Source organism: Alligator mississippiensis, chromosome 1, assembly GCF_030867095.1.
Source record: "Alligator mississippiensis isolate rAllMis1 chromosome 1, rAllMis1, whole genome shotgun sequence".
Classification (NCBI taxonomy): domain Eukaryota; kingdom Metazoa; phylum Chordata; order Crocodylia; family Alligatoridae; genus Alligator; species Alligator mississippiensis.
The window spans coordinates 190,070,738-190,088,724 of record NC_081824.1 but is presented as its reverse complement, the minus strand read 5'-3'; the positions used below and the strand labels follow the sequence as shown (position 1 = coordinate 190,088,724).

General features: G+C 41.5%; 1 protein-coding gene across 1 annotated transcript in view; it reads right to left on the bottom strand.

Moving 5' to 3' along the window:
* Positions 1–614, bottom strand: part of LPGAT1 (lysophosphatidylglycerol acyltransferase 1) — a 123,889-nt gene extending 123,275 nt beyond the window's left edge. Inside the window, exon 1 of the mRNA XM_059718067.1 lies at positions 521–614. The gene's annotated coding sequence lies outside the window, so the exon portion shown is untranslated. The remainder of the gene's footprint in view (positions 1–520) is intronic.
* Positions 615–17,987: the final 17,373 nt, after the last annotated feature.

Here is a 17,987-nt window from a genome sequence, read left to right as displayed (position 1 = left end):
TAGCCTTGAAGACAAAGCAACAGCAGTGGAATGGATCTATTATGTCCCTGGAAGAGAGGATCTTTCTCTCTCAGTTCTATAGAGAATCCTAGCGTCCAACCCACTCATTTCAGCTGAACACAGGGGAAGGGATTTGCTTCTAAGTTCTCCATATTGTCATGATTTTCATATATAATTCTACTGCCATTTATTTCCTCTAATTCAAGCTTGATATATTCTCTACCACAGAAACTCCTGTTCCCTGCCAGGACTATCCTTCATCAAAGCTGACAGTTTGATTAATGCATTTACTTTTGCTTTCAATTTTTCTTTCCGCCTGAGTGTCCAAGACTCCTGCAACACTGGCAGTTATATTAAGTCTCTTGCTCTGATGGCCATCTTTTTTGCTCTCTCATTTTCTTTTTCTTCCCTAAATGGCCAAGTATTTTTGTAAGGCTCAGATTCCCACTTCTCTCATCACTTCCTACATGCTCGGTACAAGAATGGAAAAAAGAGAGTAGTTATTTCAAGCTCCACTCACCATCCAAATGTAGCTGCATAAGTCACTTTTCAAAGCTAGGTACTTTAATTTCCCCTTTTAGGATCCTCCCTTTATCAATTACTTTGGGATTTATCTATGAGGGAAACAATGAGTAAGAGTTAAATTACAGTACTATTAAACTACACATTGGCTGAGCCTGCTTCCAGAGCAAAATGACATTGCTTGATTCAAAGAACTTGGAAGATCCTCTGATGATCCTCTGCAAGCTAAACAACCTTGTAGAAAGCTCCACAAGATTAACAGCTCCACGTTTGTTAGTCTTTAACTTCGGAGCTCCTAGGAAACTCCACCCAGAAAAATATAATCAATAACCTATATTAATTATAGTTGCACAGTAACATCCGTCTAGATGGTATAAAACTGATGAAACCTAAACTTTTATTTAACACTTGCATTTTCAATGACATTTTTGTTCCTTCAGAGCATAATTAGCACTGCACTGTCCAGAAACCTTGCATTCCTGTGATGCAGCCCAGTGCTACAGATTGGCTGCTGTCAGTAGAAGTTGTTCACATAGCTACCATGTTGACTAGTAAAAATTGCTATTACCAGTTGCTAAGAATTTTTAAAGCCAATACATAGAAATTTAAGTTGTCAATTAATTAAAATAGTGTGCTTTGAAAAGTATTAGAGAGAGTCAAATCTAACCAACTTCTAAAAGGCTGAAATGATGCATAGCAGTGGCCTAGTACTATTTTATTATCATGCAAAAGAATCAAGACCATAGCACTGAAAATTTCTATTTTTTTCCCCAAAGTCAGTGCAAGTTATAGGGAATAAAAATGCTGATTCCTGGAATTTCAGGTGCCCAGTACTTAAAATAAATCAATACAGGTTTAAAAATGTGTAGACATTCAGTGAGTTCACTCCACTTCATTTTCTAGGCCTACAACATTGTCAAGTTGTTATATCGATGTTGCTGTGACATCAACTTTTTGGTGCTCTATTGGAATGACCTAAAACACCAAAAAAAAATCAGAAAAATGACACTGACATACTAAAATTAAAAAGAAGCAAAACCCCCAAAAAACCACCACCTGAGTGAAGGCCATACACTTCCACCCTTATTTCTAATGGCAGGGAAGCACACCTGTATTTCCAAGTTCCATGACATCCAACAGAGACATATGGGACAGTACATAGGAACAAGAAGCCAAGTTGTAACCTCTTCTATGGATGCAGATTTAGCACCTATGTTTAGCAACTAGGAATACACCATATTTTTCTCTCCATATTACCTGGAATTCTTGTAGCCAACATTGCAACTTTGAATCTCCGTATTCAGTTACCGATGTAATTCAATACCCATAACATCTCCTCCAAAAGGTATGTAACACAGTACTCCTCTAACCACAGTCAACCAGTCTTACGGCTCACAATTAGCCAGTCTTTTTCTATGAACTGGCAATGCTATGCAAGCCCTGTGATATTTATTTTCTTAACACCCAAGGTCTGTGCAATCCAATAGTTCAGGCTTGTGACAGAGGACAAATTCTCTGTCTTGAGTTAACATCCCTTAAGAAGAGACTGAATTCTAAAAAGGGGAGGAGATAAGGAGACAAGCAATACACCTTTCCCCTCCAATTTTTAAATAGTTTAGTAACACAAGCCCAAGCAGAACAGGCCAAAAAGTACACCAGTAGGCTATCACCAGTTGTAAGGTTGACTGAGCAAAATGAAAGATTTTTTTTGAGAAATCATAAGCATACTATTCAAGCAGCAATGTTAGTCAAATGTGTCCCTGAATTTGAAAAGATTCAAAATCTTTGACAAAATTAGATTCCCAAATTGTGTCAGCCTACCGTTTTACTGGACCATGCAGCTGGTTCAATAAAAGATATTATCAACAAAATATTTGCCAGGCAACCTACACAGAATTAAGTAAACAGGAGAACCTAAGAGCCATACATACTGCCCCTAAGTGCCATACACATTTCAAGGGTTTTTGGTTGTAGCCATGTTGGTCTAAGGACACAGGTAGGCAAGGTAGACATGTTATCTTTTATTAGACCAGCTGAGTAATTGGGAAAAAGTGCTTTGCAAGCTTTAGGGCTTGATCACCTTTCTTAAGGCATAGGGAGTCTCTGCTGTTCCAATACGCCAAGGAATGAAAGAAGCTAAAAGTGTGACAGGATATCAGTGAGAATGTAAATAGGTAGAAAACTACCTTGGAAAACCACTATAGTAGTCTCCCTTACTTACCCCTTTGGCTTTCCCTGCCCCCCTTGTTTCCACCCTCCCTTCCCTTCTCTACCTTTTGTTTTCCTAATTACCACCTATTTATATTTTCACTGACATCCTGTCACATTTTTAGCTTCTCTCATTCCTTGGAGTCTCAGAACAGCAGAGATTCCCTATGCCTGAAGAAGGGTGACTATGCCCAAAAGCTTGCAAAGAACTTTTTTCCAACTACGCAGTTGGTCAAATAAAAGATAGCACATCTACCCAAAGAACCTTGTCATACATATTTCAATACCCTCAAAACACGTCTTGCCTCTAATGTTGCTTTAAAGAACTTATACATCTAGGTCAGGCATAGGAATACAGCCCAGGGATCCAGCAACAAATGCAGTGTAAATTGTTTTTATGTTGCCTTCAAGCAATTTCATTCCCGACAAGCTGAAGCAGAGTCAAAGTTAAAATAATGCAGAGATAAATAAGCCAGAAGTCACACAAATACTTGTCCAGCAGACATTCCTTCTGCTTCCTATTTATTTCACCATGAAAATTCCAAGGAGCCCATACATTTGTACTCTTCTTACTGTAACCAATAGTGCCTAGGTTAGCCAAACTACATACTGAGACAGCGACTGAAGTTTATCCTTTTAAGCTTCAGTTGGGGCCACAGCAATTGAAGCAAGCATAAATCTTTTCCCCCATAATTCTGTCCTACTTACTAACTAATCCTTGTTTATCATCATCTGCATTACAACAGCATCTTGAAGCCCCATTCAGATTTACAACAGCTTCTTAGATGCTATGCATATGTAAAGTGGTAACTTGTAAACTTTTAAGGCAGGGATGTCAAACTCCTTGGGCCCTTGGGGCCAGATGACTGGTGTCAGATCAGTCCATAGGCCAAATGAATGCTATAGGGTCAGTCCTGCGGGCTAGACCAGGCCCACAGATCTACCCCCACTTCCAGTCTGGGACTCAAGGGAAAGAGGCCCAGCATCCTGGGCGCTTGTCTGCCACTGAGGGAAGAAGCAGCAGTGCCGGGTTTCTTCCCAAAATGCTGCTGTGGCTCCGGTGTTGTAACTCTCACCAGCCCGGGCACTTGACTGCCACTGTGGAAACAAGCCATGGTGCCGGACTCCTTCTCAAAGTGCTACTGGATCTCTAACACAGCTGCTCTTGCCAGGGCACCTGGCTACAGCTGCATGAAGGTCCCACCTTACCCCCATCAAGGCTGTGGGCCAGATGACCTGGCTCTGAAGTCTGGACGCAGACCACAGGCCGTATGTTTGACATCCCAGTCTTAGGGGGAGCCGCCAGGTTTCTTGCCTACGTTCTAAAAATTAAAATAACTGTTTAATGTCATAAAAAGGAAGGTTTTGTTTGTTAAATAAACTGACTGCTTTGTAGTACCAGAGACTGGAGTAGCAGGTCTATCTCTAACTTCACAGATTTTAGAGTCAGATGGGACCTATTAGATCCCGACCCCCTGCCCCGGGCAGGAAAGAGTGTTGGGTTTGGGTGACCCCAGCCAGGTGTTTGTCCGATCTCCAAAATACCTCCAAGGAAGTGGACAGCACCACCTCCCTTGGAAGCGTATTCCATATTTTGGCAACCCTCAGAGTAAAAATTTTTTTTCCTGATGTCCAAACTAAATTTGCTCTCCTTCAGTTTGTGGCCATAGTTTCTAGTTACCTCGATGGGCATCCTGGTAAACATTGCATCCCCTACTTCCTGATGCGCCCCCCCCGCCTCCTCCCATGAGTTTGTAGATGGCCAGAAGATCACCTCTCAGCCTTCTCTTCAGCAACAAAGAAAGTAAAGATCCACTTATAAGGCTCCGAAGCAAACCTCCATATGGAACCCAGTGTCTCAAAAGTCTTCCAAGAACTTAGAGTCAGTTTTGAACTTTAAACCTACCTGCACCTATAAGTCAGCCTAAATAAATAAAACCTACATTTTTCAATATCACATCAAATGCCACAGAAGTTTGCATCTGGATAGAAATGTTGCATCTCTCATCCAGTTCTTATTAGCCAAAGTAGCATATTGATTTGTTTTACCTTCCATAAGACAGATGGAAAGCAAAATGCAGCATATTTGCACATTGCTAACCAAAAAAAAAAAAGTGTACAAGACTATGAATAGGAATATGTGGCAAAGTCCACTACTCACTCCTCTTTTTGCCTGCTTAAGGAAGGTTTAGGAGTTTTTCATTTATAGGGCACCATAATGGTCCCACTGGTAGCACACCTCTCAGGTAAAAAAAAAAAAAAAAAAAAGGTATCCAATTCTGCAAAATCCAACAATTGTTGGTTGTTATTGAAATTATGGATTAGTCGATGGTCTCCTGTTGTAATTATATACCCTGCAACAGGTATAAAACCCTGATAAAGTTATTTGTTGCAGAGGTAACTTTGCTGGTATAAGTCAATGTCATCAATGAAAGGGGAAAAGCTAATGATCCCTCATTTAGCTGAGTATGAATTAAAAAAGATGGTCTTGACTGTTCAGCAGATGTCTCAGTCTTGTTGAAAACATGCAAGATATAGTTCTCTTTTCCCAGGTTAGCAGTGTTAAGGGCAAAAAACTCCTATTAGCAGCATCCAAAAATAGCCTTGAATTACAGTATTCCTTAGCCCAAGTATTACGCAGCTTGACTGGCATGCCCCTTATAACCCTGAAACATGTTTGAACCCTAATAGAGGGAGAAGAAAAAATAAATACATAAATGTCCATGACATTAAGGGCAAAAGTCCATTTTGTTTGAAGCCAGTTTTCATACACCAATGTTTTAAACTGTTAGCTCAGTTGCCTTAGGATGTTTTATTTCTCATTAAACTAAAATTGCAGGTTGTCATAGACTATTTATTAAAGATAGATAAAACATAACCCAACAAAAATTGGATGACTTTTTACAGGTACATTTAAATAGTTATGACATGAAAGTGTATCATGCTGTGCAGTTTGATAAACAATGGATATAAACAACAACCATGGATAATAACCTTAATTAAAGAGCTGGCAGTTCTCATCAGTTATATCAGGGGTGGCCTACCTGTGGTACATGTCCCCTCTGGCAGATCAGGGAGGAGACAAGCAGCAGTGTGAAACAGGGCACAAAGCAAAGCAGCAGATAGGGCAGGGAACAGAGAGGAAAACGCAGAAATTAGAGCAACAGATTGGGGAGGAAGCACAGAGCAGAAAGAAGAGCAGCAGATCAGGCAAGGGAAGGGGATCAGAGTGAGGCTTGGGAAGTGTATGGGGCTAATTTGTGGCATGTCTGCCAAAAAGGCTGGCCCCCGCTAGGTTACATATCAATCAGCCTCTCTCCCAAGTTGATATTACTGTCCCCAAGATCATAATCAAGCAGTTGTTCATTTTTATAGAAAACAGCACCATTAACTGGACACTTCTTGCTAGTAAAATTTTAATATAAAAATCTCATAACCAAATTATTGCTAGTTTGTAAAAGTCAGTCCTATTTCAGAGGCATATTTCTGCACATAATTATAGGACATGCTGGCTATATATAATCTCAACTTGCAAGGCTTTTATGAAACGGTTCGTACAAAGTACAACAAAAGAGGTGGTGATGTCAGCCTTTCCCTGACACATGGAACTCTCTTAACATTTACTACTTATTGATTATTGTACTCTTTCACAGTTGGTCATTTAAAAATGAAATTCAATGGTATAAAGTCCTATTGATAGTATTAGAGCATGCGTCCTCTATGTGGTCCTCTATCTACAGAGAACAAGTTTGAACAATAATATCAGAAATTTGTGCATGTTGCTACACAGTTTATAGTGGCTTTGCCTTATTTTGATCAGCCCATCTTACACTGTAACCTTATTTGCTAGTGACTCTACAACCTTGGGCAAATGAAAAAAAAAATCTGAGGTCCCTCATTATCTTTTTCCACAAAATAAGCCCTTTTACAGTTAGGTTTGGGATTTCATTAAAATGTGATTTAAGATTCTGGGCTTGAAGATCCTAGAGCACTTCCAAACATTCATAGATGTTTGGACTGGAAGGGATCTTAGCAGATCAAGTCCATCCCGTGCCCTTGGCAGAAATGAGTGCTGGGGTCAGATGACCCCAGTCAGGTACCTGTCTAGTCTCCGCTTAAAGACCCCCCAAAATTATTTTCTTCAAACCAGTTCTCTGATTTCAAGTTCAAGTCAATATTTAACCTTTGTTTGACAAGCTCTTATCAAAAACCAGTCAATGTTTGAAGAGCAAATATAAAACACTAAATAAATACTTATTTTTGCTGTTAATGTACCCCTGATACTCAGCCAACTAAAAATAATAGGTTAAATGAACAGTGTTCCCACAACTTAATCCCCTCTCTTGCTTCTTGGCACAGCATGCAATAACTTAAAAAACTCTAAATAGATAGTGATGTGTGTAGGGGGTGGGGTGTTATACACAGTAAGAAAAAAAACTAGAGTTCAGTCTGATAAACAGACCCACATTTTCAGGAGTTGAATGTTTGCCCTTGTGCTGCACTCCAGTGACTTCATAAACCACTTTGTGAAGTGCAAAGGTCCACCAATGCTGATCCAATTGAAGGTTGTGGGTCCATGAACTTAATCAGGCACATGATGTGATCCAGAACCTACTGAAGTCAATGAAAAGACAAGCAAAGCCAGCTTTTTTGTTAAAAAATAGCATGAAAAGGCGGCAAATAGTAATCTGTTTGAAGAATCAAATTCTATTCTTAGCTACACTCTGTACTGTCTGTCACACTGCTTTTAAGGTGCAATAAAATTTTACTCTAGTTCTCTGCTAAGCTTGTTTTATGTAAAAGGAAAGGTAGAGGTGCACCTTATAGAAAAAATGAATCAGAAATTCATCAGCTGTAAGAGTTAACCATTTCTTATAGGCAACTGTTAGAGTTCCCTTAGGAAAATTCAGTTACATATGAAGAGGGCATTTAGGTAACCAGTATCAATTTCCAGATAGATTAAAAACAACAAAAACTTTAACATTACTAAAAGAAAAAAAGGATCCAAAACAAAGGATAGTTCTCTTTTCCTTTGGAGTAAAAAGTAGAAAAGGGTTGGCATTGACAAAAATCTCACTACAGAGGAGCTGCACCTTGACATACAAATCGTATCTACCAACCTACCATAACCAGAACAGATGACGCTTCAAAAAAAAAAAAAAAACAAAACAAAACAAAACAAAACAAAAAAAACCCAAAAAACAACAAACAACTCTCCCCCTCCCCTCCCAAAAAAACCCAACAAAAAGCCATCAGGTGAAGAGATTAAAAGATGCATGTAGATCGGTGTTCAACCTCCAGCCCATGGCCCAGATCCAATCCACAGAGGTCCGCCATCTGGCACCACATTTCCAAACCCTGAGAGACTATATATAGACTTTGCACATGGGGCTGGGGCCCAGTCCCATGCATTGTGCCAGGACTGTGGGCGCAACATGGCACATAGGACTGGGCCTAATCTGGCACACAGGGCTGGGGTCACGGACCAGACTAGCCCGATGCACTGGATCGGACCTTGGGCCCACACACCAGATTGGGACCACTGACCAGATCCATGGACCAACCCCTCACCACTCATCTGGCCCATAGGGCTCAAAGGTTGGGCACTACTAATCTAAACTGGTAGTTGCAGCATGCTCTATTACTACTATCCTTCCAAAAAGCGTTTCCATTCCTCCTACACCTCTTTCTGAGTTTGCAGGGCTACCTTTTCTGAGTTTATAGGGCTCTGTGTTAGAAACTGGAATGCCTACTGCTGCAAGGGAAGAGAGACAGAACTTTGAAGGTTGCCCCTTAAGTCCACCTCGTCCTTTAAGGCACGTGTTCTTAGTGACTGTTTTCAGAAGCTTAGCAAAAATCTAGTTGTAATCAACTGCTCTCAATGCTCCATATGCAGCAGAAGATCAAGTGGACTTAAGGAGGTTCAAACTGCTTTAGGTCTGGACTCACTGCATGCAGTTTGCTGAAAAGAAGGAAACTGTCATCAGTGATTCTCATGCCTATGTACAAGATGTATACAATACGGCAAGCGCTAAAATAACAGAAAAGTAGGACTCTCCAGAAATCATCAGGTCCAACCCTCTTCACTGAGACAGGATCAAGTACCTTAGCTCAGGGGTCAAGCTTGGGTCCCACAGGACAGATCTGAATCCACACTGCAGGGCTTCCCACAGGCCATACAACCGGTAAACAGTGACATTAATCTCCGAGGCTGCCAAAGCCACTGTTTCAGCATGACTCTGGAGGAACCCAAGGAGTTAATGCCATTGCCACTAATTCCACCACCTTCTTCCACTGCCATTGATTTGTCACGAGGGGCAGCTAAATACCCTTAATTTCACCAGTGTGGGGATGTGAGCAATGTTAACTCCACAGGTTCCAGAGCCATGCTGAAACCATGAGGATTAATGCTGCCATGGTGAGGTACTGGCAGCCATGTCAGCTGGACCTGACCTGCAGACCATATGCTTGGCACCCTGCTTTAGACCATGTGACAGACACCTGTATACCCTATTTTTAAAAATCCTCCAATAAAGAGATTGTACCAGCTCCTGAGGTAGCACTGACTCCAGGTGTATCATCATCCCACCATTAAGAAAGTTTTCCTTAATATCTGACCTACACTTGTCTTGCAAACTAAGTTAATTTCTTCTCATCCTTCCCCCTGTAGCCATGGAGAACAATCAATCACCTCTAACAAATAATCAATCTCTTAACACAACCTTTCACATACTGGAGGATTTATCATATCTTGTGTCTTCTCTTGCCTAGACTAAAACTCAGTTCCTTCAAGATTACCTCACAGTCAACTTTTTTAAACCCTAATTTTTATTGCTGTTCTGTGAATCATGTCCAGCCTATCTACATCCTTCTTGAAGCACAGTGACCAGCACTGAACAGGATACTTACATATTACAAGCAGCTTACTATTGTCACGGAGGACTGTTGCATCAATTAGCACAAAACTTTTGGACAGGATATACACAATGAAGACATGCTGGAAATTGTTCAGACAAAGCAAGCTGATTCAGTATGCCTTCCTTTAGCCATAAATGTCATGCAATACCATGTATTTTTCGGATGTACATATTTCAGGTGAGAGCTCTGAGCTCCAAATTCTAGGCTGTGTCCTAGGACCAGAAACTATCTTCCTATTGGGTATGAGACCATGACCAGTGTAAGCAACTGCTTGGAGACCGAACCCTTCTTACCCAGTGCAGGATGGAGTCCAGGGCAAGCTAAGAGAATAATGGGCTCCTGACAAATCTCTTGGGCAATGCTGCACCCCAAGAGTGAATCAAAGCAGGTCTAGGTCAGGCCTCAGAAAAGTTTAAGTGCTGTTTACCTACATTAAGCTGAATATGATCCAATCTTCTTTCTTAAAAAAAAAAAACCCATAGGGAAACCTCTATATTTTATATCTTATTGAAAAAAAGTATACCTAATTCTCCATGCAAACAGCTGAAAGTGTTCTTCTGGTAAATCTAATTGCAACTGATCTGATTCTCAAAAGATATGACTGGCTAAACTTGTTGTGTGATCCTTTGTAGCCTCTGGCAATTTTACAAACATTTAACTGAATGTTTGTAAAAATCTTGCAGGGCTACTATAAAAAGGCCATTACAGAGTGCCTGCAAATTAATGGAGTTACGTTTGTATGCTGTCATCACGCATTGTAAGGGTGAACAATATAAACCACTGACTGAAAAAGAGTTAGAGTCAACTTGAAATTTTATACACAAAGATCTTGAATTAGATACGCAAACCGATCTCAACCTGCCAGAGACCTAATTATGTAGGAAACAGGAGCTGGGAGACCGGAGGTCAGATTTGCAATGAGCATCTCAATCTGTCTTGTGGTTTAAATTACCACATTTAGTTCTGCGCACAGTCAGTCCTATGCAAATTCTGCCAATGCAACGATAGGCCAACAAAGCTAGAAGCAAAAGAGTAATTTTGAACATGATTCACAGTGTTCTTTGGGGCCAGTCAAGAACACTGGTGATGGAGACTTCTGACTGTTGGTACTCAGAATTGAAGAGGACAATATGGTCCTTATTTCACAGAAATAGTCCCCTCAAAACGTTTTAAAAACAGGATTTCAAATGCAGATTTTGAAGTGAGGATATTTTTACCTCTTCTTCAATAATAAGGAACTTTTTTAAGGGCAATATGGATTGCAGACTTCTCCTCACAAAGCATCATCCCTCTATCACAGTTGTGCTTTCCTGCTACATGACAGTTATTTTGATTTTAAGGCTCAGCTTGCTGGGTAAAAACTACGGTAGAATTTTAAAGGTTTTAGTAATGTCCTATACATCTTAACAAAAGGTGACCACTATTGTAGTTTTCTGTATCTATCTATTTAAACAATTTCACTTTTTTCTCAAGCAAACTGGACTCTATTTCCTTCTCACTGAACTGGACTGGGTAACAATATCATAACTCAGTAGATCCTATCCTTGTGCCAGGCCACCTCTGTAATTGAAGTGCCTTGGAAACCTCAATATTTCATTGCGGCACAAATGAGTCATAGACCTGGTCCCCTCCAAGCATAAATTATGTACAATGGTTTTGAAGAGTGCTATAATGACCGTCTAGCTTGGAAATCTATCAAGGAGTTTATTCTCATGGTGATGACACGAAGGGCAAGTTATGTGCTCTAATTATCCCCCACAAAGGAAACTTAAGCTTTTACCTGGAAATTTGATTCCTGTCAAATTTCTCTGCATCAGTCTGAGCTATTAGACTACTAAACCACTTGCCAGCAGGTTATAATGCTTTGACTATCATATCTGTAAGTGTAAGCACTGCTCTCCTGTTCCGCTAGCTCCTCCTTTTCACTTTTAAGGCCTTGTGCACCAACAACGGATATGACAAGTAGGGGGTGGAACTGAACCAGTTGGTAGCTTGGCTTTAACTATGATGGCTAACCATGTCTGCGTTGTTTTAGAAAACTCATTAAGGGCCAAACAAACCCAAGTTGCACTTTGTTCCCTCTTATCTCATCTGCCAAATCATTCTGAGACAGGCAATATTCCTAGCCATGCAACAGAGCAAACAAAGTGCTCCCAGTTCTGTTAAGTTCCATCTTACAAGGCAGGGCTATGGATTCACTGCCAAGTCTCCATTTCTCTGGATGGGACTGCCCCCATTATATAAACTAGGCTTAGTAACAGTGCAACATCTTTCTCTCCAGGCTTGTTGTGGGAAAGGAGCGACTCTTACCTGGACTTGAAGTGACTAAGGAGCGACTCTTAACTAAGGGATCTCTTGACTCTTTGCTGGAGTGAACTGATGATAGCAATTTCCCACAGTTTTATTAATGGTAACTTTCGTTTCCCTTTTCCCCACCAAAACAATGAAACAGCTAAATGACTGACTACCTGGTTTCATCTAATCTCAAACAGCTTGAAGGTCATACCAAGGTCATTCACCATTCTGTGTGAATGCTGTTCTGTGTGAACAGCATTCACACAGAATTTCTGACTTTCTCACTATGTTATTACAGTTCTCATGACATCTATTTTACACACTATATCCCAACTCCTAGAGTCAAATATTTGCATCAACATCTAAAAGCGCCCCCAGCCACTGGAAGCAGTAGTAGCAAACTACTCGAAACTGCTTTCACAATCCCAACCACTTTTGATATCAGCAGAAGCTATTCAAAGAGGCCTGTGCTTATCCCAGTGTGGGAGGAGGCAGGGAAGGAAGAAGCAGGAATTGGGATAGGCAAGAGCTTCAATGAACTAGGAAAGAGGTATTATGCTATAGTTGACAACTGGCTGATTAAGGGATAAAACTTATGATATTGAGCATGAATGGGTAGAAGCTCTCGATAAAGGAAGGGTAAGAAGGGAACAGCACCCAGGGGAGAAGCCCCCTAGGCGATAAGGCAGAGCACTAGAGTTCTCACCCTCTCAATCCTTTCATAAGCAGATACTCACTTGTATCCTCTAAGAGTTAGCTGCCATTAAAATACTTCCAAAACAATGTACCCAATCTCTCCAAGTCACTTGTTGTCACTGTTTAAACTATAACTAACTACTGTTACGCCTCAGCTCTGTATTCTTGGGCAACCCTGGCACAGGATGCAGTCTGTCTGACTCACAAAGGACTCCCCCCCCCCCTCCCCTCCTCTACCTAAACGAAACTGATTAAGATGCAGTGAGAGACGCACCTAAAACTCTCCAGATAAGGGTGATAAGAGTGAACAACTGCCCTCGGTCTCATCTGCATCTGAGGTGGAACCAGATGACCATTCATTTACATGAGAGATGGAAAACAGAAAGCCTGAAGCAGAGACTGCAGTGAATTCTGGGACCAGAGAAGCAGGAGAGCGCTGCACGATGGGGAATCTGTGCTTCCAATGTTAATTAACCCATGTTCACACACACCCAGCTCAGCATTTATCAGACCAGTTCTAATCTGGATTTGCTAAGGACTTCTCCCCCCCCAGACACACACACACAGCTCTAAGTTTAATAGGCATCTCGGGCCGTACATTCCCCGGTCCCACTATGGGAGGCCTATTTAAACTTGATTGACTAAAACTCGGTTGCCGGGTTAGGGAATGCTGAGGCAAGAGACCGAGTCAGAGGGGGTACGGGCAACATTTGAACAATGGTTAAGGGTTCATCACAGCATCCAGCCTGCTGGAGCCCTAATCCCAGGTGTTGTCGTATCTTTCCCGAGACGACTGGTGGGAGTCCTCTCCACAAAAGGTTATGAGCACCCCAATAATTGCTTTAAGTCTGTTAAAAGGCTATAGTAAAATCTGGAAAAGTCATGCTAAGCTGAGGCTTGTGCACAACAAGTAAAAATCCAAAATCCTGATACTGCAAGCTATCTATTGTTCCTGAAGAAACCATGAGATATCCCATCAGGATATCTGCCATCCATAGGAATCTCAAGCTGGCTCCCAAGTATTTGGGTTACTCCCTAATCTTAAGTGTTTCCTGATTATCAATCAGTTTCCTGAGATGGTCCAAACCAGATAACCCCTTGTCAATAGAAAAGACAATGATTTACACTACTGAAGGTGCTTCAAAGCAGCTGAACTGAGGGTATAAAAATCTGTAAGTGTGTGCGCTTAAAAAAAGAAGAAAGAGAAAGAAAAAGAAGGAGAAAGAAAGAAGAAGAAAACTCCTGTGCTGACACCATCCCCTGTCGTTCTTGGGACGCTGGAAGAACAGATCGTCTCTCTCTTCAAGGATTGTGCTACGGACTGTGCCTGTCAGCTTTGCAGCCTGGGTACCGTGGACTCGGTGAGATTCCCAGCGTTCTCTCTTCTTTCTAGGCATAAACTTCTGAACCTGACCTGTATCAGTTAAGCTTGAGCTAAGTTTCCCCAAATACTTAGTGAAACCAGGGTAGTATTGTCATTGTTTGTGTTTGTTTTTCTTTTGCATGTCTATTACTACTAGTACTATTATATATTTCATATGCTTAGCAATAAATAACTTTTATAGGCAAACTGGTAGTAATTGGGTATATTTTTCCTTCTCTGCTTCTTTTTCCTCCTGTGCTCTGCAGCAACGCTTCTTTTACCTATGCTAAAGATCCCTGTGAAGCCTAAATTATTGTGGGGTCTGCTCATCAAGAGGCCAAGATTGGGACGTGCTGAGTTTGAAACACATAAGGGGATCAGCTTGTACAGGCTGATTGACCCAGTTTGACTCAGACGTGCCCTTATGAACTGAATGCTGGCCCATGAGGGTGTCAGCTGGACACCCAGCTGGATTCAGAGGGATTCTGTTTACCTGTGTGCTTGTGTTTGACTGCATTTTATTGTTGCTCTTATGAACTGATTCTTGGCATATGAGGGCGTCAGCCTGTCCATGCTGATCAGCCCGGCCAGATCAGGCGTGTCACGTTAATTTGTGTGTGTATGACTGATTTGGTGACTGGAGGAACCCAGTCCCATTGAGATTGAGTCCTGCAAGATAGCTCCACTGGGGGTGAGGGCTTGCAGAAGGGAGAAATACAGCTCCGTATAGTAACACAAGCAGCACATTGACAGAATCACCAAGACCCTAGAAACTATCCCTAATAAATGAGCACACCCCAAAGTAATGGGCAAATTTGGTAACACTACACACATGTAGTCACTAGTATTAACGGATACAACCACCATTTACCATGTTATTTTCACAAAAACACTCGGAGGGTCTGGCTCAGGGCAATGACATAAAGGCCTCCAAAATTATATTTAAAAGGTTTAAACCAAATTAAGAGATACGTTAGTGGCATTTTTTTAAATAAAACACTGTTTTAATTTTTAAGGGTGTTATTCCCAATTCCACAGCTGAGGATAATGAAAGCAATGCCAAGTTTGCTATTATTTGCACTGAATTAGTGGCTGGATGTTAGTCACAAATCAGGACCTCGTTGTGCTCGGTGCTGAAGAAATAAAAAGCCCACCTTTTTATTTTGTATGTGCCACAACACCTTGCACTTCTATAGCAGCAAAGACTTGCATGGTAGCCAATGAATTCTGCTGTATAAAACCAACATGAGAAGAGTTTAATTCTTCTAGGTTTACAAATGTCAGAACTGAGGTACACAGTGGTTGAATGTCTTCCTTAAGCTCAACAAGACTGAAAGGACAAGACCTAGCCCCACTTACCCCTACCCTTATGGCTTTGATCACTGTGTCATGCTTCCCTTTTTGCAGAGAAAGAAAAATGGATTTTTTACCTTTGTTTTGCCCCAATGATAAACTCACAGATATATCGCTCTCTGGAAATATGCTCTCCAGGCAAAAGCATTTAATCCTATTCTGAGCTCTCTTTTGGAGCAACAACTGTCTTGTCTTTCACTATATACAGTACACACACACACACATATATATGGTGCAAGACAAAACAGTTGCATGTGCATGTGTGTGTGTATGCAGACTTTGGTGACTGTACCTTAACATGAGAATAGCCACTTACTAATCTAAAATGCATACACAGACCTGAGAGCAAGGATCACAAACCAGGACTCCTGTCCCTGTAGAGTACCCTCATCACTGGACTACAAGCCCCCTCTTGCTTCGCCTCTAGACCCAAGATTTTTGCATTTCAGCTCCACAGCCACAAAATGAAGAGAGAAAAGTGCTGCCATCCCAGCTTTGCCTATAGTCCAAAGGTTAAGATACACTCCTTGGAGGTGGGCAATGCGTGTTTGAACCGCTTCAGGTACAAACATTAAACCTAGCTCTTCCATTTCCTAGGCAAATGTTCTAGACCAGGGGTCAGCAATCTACGAGCCTGCAGGCTGGATCCAGCCCAGCAAATGACTACATTCAGCCCATAAAGCTGCAATATCTGTGATTCAATGGCAGGAAGAACCACACAGCATCATAAGCAGGAGTGGTCTCAGAGACACCAGTGAAAACACAGAGGGGGAACCCCCAGGTCCCCTGTCTGTTGCACTGGAGTTTACCCTGGCACATCCCCCTTCACCACACTGCTCTGTACATTTTGCAGTGCCACCTCCTGCCCTCCCTGCTCTTTCATATCCACTTACCACACGTCTTGTCACCAAATTTGCCATTTGTGGCAGTCCGTGGCAACAGGATTTAGTGATGGGAATGGAGTGGCAGAAGCTGAAGTAGAGGACTGAGACAAAAAGAGCAGCCCTTGATACAGAGCAGGAAGTGATGCGGCAGCCACAGAAGCTTAGAGTGAAGACAACAGCAGCCACATCATAAGCAATGTCCTACCTTCGGACCCTTACTTCAGCCTAACACTTCTTAAAGGTTACTAAACCTGTTTTACACATTAGTTTTAAATAAAAGATGGTAACACCACCACCGTCACCTCACCATCCAGCTGTGTGTTATGAATGAGCTAGTCATCCATACCCTCCATCCCCCCGCTACCTCCACCACAGCCCTGTCCTCATTGCCACATGGTGGCAACATGGACAAAGTTGTGTGCAAGACTGACAGCTAGCCAATGAGCATGCTGGCAGGGAGCCAGCTGCTCTCCCTCCAGTTACAAGATTAAGAAAAAAATATTTAAGAAATAACTAGACGCTGAAAATCCTTAAACTCAGCAATCCAAGAGGACTAAAATCCTAACCAAGTAAAACCTAATGATTTATTCAATGGCAAATGAGCTGATGACCTGATCTTTGGTGTTCTTGCTGCATCAACAAACCAACATTTCAGCTGAGGGTGGAAACAAAAATTGACATCCTGTTTCCATGTAATTTTATCTGATGATACTGTTCTCCTCACTTGCAGCTCCTGCTTTATTACTTGGTGAAATTCCTGTTTTCTCTCTCCTCAATCATTTACGTCCCATGTATCACTGTAATCATGAAGCATCCATCCCCCCCCCAAATACAGTACAAAATAATACTATTACTCTAGGGCATTTACAAAGAAATTGGCCTCTGATCCCAGATATTGCATTCAGGCCTGATCTGCCTGGACCCAAACCAGGGTTCAAATGTGCCTTGCATTTGAAGGCATTGTCAGATCAGAGCAATAAGCTTGTCTCCGAGAAAAAGAAATACATGTTTTAAAATACAGTCTTATTCTGCACGTAATTGGGTCAATCTTACTGCCTTGCAGATCATTCAGTTTTAGACCATAGCTATCAGTGGGTAAATTTTCCTAGTACATTCACAAATGTAATTGTACAATGTAAAAAAACACCACAAAAAAACAACCCCCCTCTAGCCCCCCCATCCAAAAAAAAAAGAGACAACTAATTTCTTGCAAGTCCTGTGGCAATTTCAGTTCTTGGCTGTTCAGTTACACTGTTGTCACACACTTCAATCAGTATATTATGTAATTTCATGAGAGAAACAAACATTCATTATTTACAGTAAGAAATAAATAGCTTAACCTTTTTCTCTGGTGCTCCTCCTTTACTGTTTCCACTGTGGGAAGGAAGGCAGGCACTGGGAATGAGACTTAAAAACAGTTAAATTCCTGACTGCCACAAACTTTGTGTGGGTGCACAGGCAGGTCCTCTCTCTCTAGGCCTCCATTCGCCTAGATGGAAAAGGAAGACAAGATATTTTTTCTCAGAGGAATGTCCCAAGAATGGGTTCCTTACAACTATGAAGTACAAGAACTCTAGGGTGATGAGACCATATGGACTGTGCCGTTGACATCAATATAACAGCGCTCTTCAGAATTAAGCTTTTGGCAGTCTGACTGGCTAATATTTGTAACTTCACTCTAATGTGTAGTACCATGGTGTGGTTTTAGCACATATGTCAGGAAAGTGCACTTCCTTCTCACCAAACTT